Genomic DNA, 4492 nt, shown 5'->3' on the forward strand with positions numbered 1-4492 from the left:
GGCTCGGCTAATCTCAGCAAGTCCCACTGATGTGCCTGAAGTCAGCTTCTGGGTGATAGCTGGCTGCCAGCTGGGACACCAGGGACAGCTGAGGCTTATTGTGTTGCAAAATTGCCATGGCTCAGGGAGTGAGGACCCAGGCTTAAAGCACAGCAGGGCTCCACTGTGCAAGTACTTCTTATGACTGAGAGTCTCTGTCTGTAGTACCCATTGGCCAAAGCAAGATACAAATCCAGCTCCAAAGTTGAGAAACATTTACTTTAAAAAAAAAAAAAAAAAGGGCGGGGGATGAACTGAAACATCTCATTTCAACAGACTAGAGAAAGGGAATGAAATTTAGGTCATTTTGTGTGAGTTTCCAACTGGAAACAATTGTGAGATGTGCTAATATACAGAGGGGATTGCAGGTGTTTGTAAGCACCAATATATCACCTAGTCACATCTGGGCTCAAAAGGATAATGATGTAAGGCATCTAAATCATTCACTTCCTTATCCAGAGCATTGATTGAGCACCAACTATATGTTTGGGATTATTCTAAGTGCTGATGATAAAATAAAAACATGCAATGTCACTGCTCTTATTAAGCTTATAATCTAATGGGATACAGCACAACAATAAATAAAGAAATGTATAGTAAAGCTAACCGATAAATACGATAAAGAAAAACAAATACTAGTATGTAAGTAATAAGAGTAGGGTGATATTTGACTTCGGATGGTCAAAGAAGGATTTTACTTTCAGATTTTACACTGAAGAAGTACTTGCAGAAAGTGAGGGGGCAATCCACATGATGGCTAGAGAGTCCAGGCAGAGAACGGAGTGAGGTGCTGCTCTGAGTTTCAACAAAGAAGCAAACAGCACTCATGTGTAGGGAGGGAAGGAGGGAGAGATGTGGGTGGTGTGTGTTAAGGCTTGATTATGAAGTGTCCCCCAAAGATTCATTATTGGCTTAACCTCCCATGTGGCACTCGTCCAAGATGGAACCAAAAGAGTGATTGGATCATGTGCACTTTAACTTTGTCAGTGGATTAATCCACCAATGAAGTCCTCATTTGCTCACATTTTGGGGAGACAGAGGAAACAGGAGGCAGGCCTAGATGAAGGGAAAAAGTGCTGAGGACATAAATTTCATGGTGATGTCTGAGCCACTTCCTCTCTGGCTTCTCTACTCTCTCAGTTCCCTCTCTGTGCTTCCTGGCTGCTGCTGTGGGAGCACCTTTTCTCTCTCATGCCCTTCCACCAAGATTTATCTGCCTTGCAACCACCTTGAAAGCAGTCAAGCTAATGAACCATGGGCAAAACCTCTGAAATCATAAGCCAAGGTAGATCTTTCCTCCATTAAGTTGTTTTACCCAGTCTCTGATCACCATATTTTATTGGGAATGATTAGCCAATAGTAAGAACGTTAGACTTCATTCTGAGTGAGAAGGAAAGTCCTGGGTTGTTTAGTATGTGGTAAGGCAGGATACGATACTTGTTTACAAAGTACCCCTCTGCTTTCTTTGGACAGCATACATGCTGACAGGCAAGGTGTGTTAGTTACTTTTCTCTTGTTAAAGAGACAAAATACCCACCACCCACATTTAAGGAAGATGGAGAAAAGTAGGTGGGAGACTCTCCTCATTCAGTTCACGCTGATTTCCAATCTTCAGGCATTTCAGCTAAGGAATATAGTATTCGGTTCTGTACTATTAGATTGTAGCTGAATTTGGCAAGAGGATGAGATGGCTCTTTTCCTTTGGCGCGCCTTCAAAGACCTTTAGTGTCTCCATGGGATGTTGTCCCGCCCGGTGTTACCGGTATTGTAAGAACAAGCCGTACCCAAAGTCCTGCTTCTGCCGAGGTGTCCCTGATGCCAAGATCCACATCTTTGACCTGGGGCAGAAGAAAGCAAAAGTGGATGAGTTCCCGCTCTGCGGCCACATGGTATCTGATGAGTATGAGCAGCTCCCCTCGGAAGCCCTGGAAGCTGCCCGGATTTGTGCCAACAAGTACATGGTAAAAAGCTGTGGCAAAGACGGCTTCCATATCCGGGTGCGGCTCCACCCTTTCCATGTCATCTGCATCAACAAGATGTTGTCCTATGCTGGGGCTCACAGGCTCCAGACTGCCATGTGAGGTACCTTTGGGAAGCCCCAGGGCACAGTGGCAAGGGTCCACATTGGGCAGGTCATCATGTCCATCCTCTCCAAGCTGCAGAACAAGGAGCATGTGATCGAGACCCTATGCAGGGCCAAGTTTAAGTTCCCTGGCCGCCAAAAGATCCACAGCTCCAAAAAGTGGGATTTCACCAAGTTCAATGCAGAAGAATTTGAAGACATGCTGGCTGAGAAGAGCATCATCCCTGATGGCTGTGGGATGAAATATGTCCCAAATCACGGTTCCCTGGACCAGTGGTGAGCCCTGCACTCCTGAAGGCTTCCACTGTGCCACCCTCAACAATTTCATGAATAAATGTTCTTTTTGCTCAAAAAAAAAAAAAAAAAAAAAGGATGAGATGACCAGAGGAAAGAAATATGTAGGGGCTTTGCTCTCCAAAAGGATGTGACCTTCTTAATGGCCACCTGTGGAATCAGGTGTTGCTGCCTGTTCACTTTAGTCCATCTATGTATGTTAGCCTCTTTCACTGAGTGAGCTATATAAAGTGTTACGGCTAAGGAATGGGTGCTGGAAAGAGTAAAGGGTAGGCTTGGAAATCAGTCTCTGCCCACATAAACAGAAGCCAGAGCAAGACAGATGGATCATCATTGTTGACATGTATCTCAGTACAGAGCCAGATCCAACCTTTTGAGGAATAAAAATCAAGCAAAACCCATGAGATACAGGAACACCCATCTCTTGGCCATTGTACCCAAGCAAATAGCTTTTGCTACACCAAGCCAGTTTGATTCCTTTCCTTTTCCCATTGTCTACAATCTTAACAAAGGGGACTGGTGTTAGTTGATACATTGTGTCAACTTGGCTGAATCAGCTCCGGCCCATCACAGCATGGGGGTCTAGCCCTGCAGGTGGGCAGGGCCCAAGAATTGAGAAAGGCAGGAAGCCGCCCTGCCTGGTTTCCTGCCGCCCCACCCTGCTTCTGTGGAAAACTCTGTCTTCCAAGGAGCTTGATCTTGGCAGCCACGCCACTTTGGAGGAGCTCCAATCTTCACTGCGGAGCGCTGGTCTTTGCTGTCAGCACAGAAGGAAGAGAGAGGCTTGATGGACACCACTGCAGCTGCTGCTCGCTCTCTGCTCTTCATTGTTTTCTGCTGCATGAACTGCTGTTGTTTGCCTTGGAGCCAGCGGAATATGGACTGAACCCTCCAGTAACTGTGAGCTAAATAAACCTTTCCTTCCTTCATTTCGGGTATTTGTCCCACCAACAAGTAAAAAGTAACTAAGACAGGACTTTTTTTTCCATCATTTTATTAACAGACAAATAGCAATGAGACAGTTTCAAATCAAATTGGTAGGGCAGTTTCAATAATTAACATATTGCATACTCTCTTCCAAGTGGTTATTTGCTGTACAAGATGCAGCCATGATATCCTATTTACAAACACTATTACAGCAAATCCCTCCATTCATTAAGTGAATGTAATTATATTATCTATCCTAAACATTTTGAATACACAGATACAAAATGGACATTCATTTATATATCCCCTTTTTTGTTTAGTTTTGTCATTTAATATTATAGGTGTGTTAACTCAGAAAATATTCTAAAAGAGTCCAGTAATCCATGATAGTATTGGGTCTTCCACTTGACTGGCAATGTCAGAAATTGTTGACCTGAGTCCCCTACAGCTCAACATAACAACATGGCTTTACTTCTTGTACTTCATTTTTACACTTTTCTGCTGGATGGTTAAGACTGAGATAAAGCAAGATGTATACAACAAGAGTTGTAGCTTATGGATCTGATAAGGTCAGTGAAATACCCTCAGGATTTATCCTGAGATCCTGTTCCTCAGATTGTAGATCCTTTGTCAGTGTCAGCCATGTGGATGAGTCACAGCCATTGCTTGGCCAATGTGCTTCCTGTGAAGGCCTGACAGAATTTTTTCTCTCCTTGTGCCTCTCCTTAGGCACACTCTACATCATTGATCACTTTCCTCTTTGGCCCCATAATCTCCTTCATCAGAAAATTTGGGACACTACTTAGTTACATGACGTTACAGTACAAGTTCTCATAAGTCTTGAGTCTTAATTGACCTTGGAAGGCTAGGGCCAAAATGTTGGTTTTCCTTGCGGCCCTTCTTTTTCTCTAATTTTGGTCTGCCAAGTTAGGTTGTTAACCATACAGAAGAGAAGTTTACTGTTATTACCATACAACTTAGGCCATTAAGCTTAACCTCACTATCTGTCTGAATATCAAACATCTTAGGCATAACATGGAACAGGTATTTTTCATCAAGTATTGATATGTTGAACTTTAAGTCCCTATACAATATGATGAAAAAACATTTTAAAAAATTAAAATATTTAAAAAATAGGCATAAAGAATT

At 43.1% G+C, this 4492-nt stretch overlaps 1 pseudogene across 1 annotated transcript; it reads left to right on the top strand.

Annotated features, from left to right (window-relative positions):
• The first annotated feature begins 1745 nt into the window (after nucleotides 1-1745).
• LOC101563680 lies at nucleotides 1746-2417 on the top strand (annotated as a pseudogene). Its single transcript, XR_192660.2, has one exon. The product of XR_192660.2 is annotated as a 60S ribosomal protein L10-like (transcript).
• Nucleotides 2418-4492: the final 2075 nt, after the last annotated feature.

The sequence above is a fragment of the Octodon degus genome, unplaced genomic scaffold (genome assembly GCF_000260255.1).
Source record: "Octodon degus isolate 3935 unplaced genomic scaffold, OctDeg1.0 scaffold00088, whole genome shotgun sequence".
NCBI lineage: Eukaryota > Metazoa > Chordata > Mammalia > Rodentia > Octodontidae > Octodon > Octodon degus.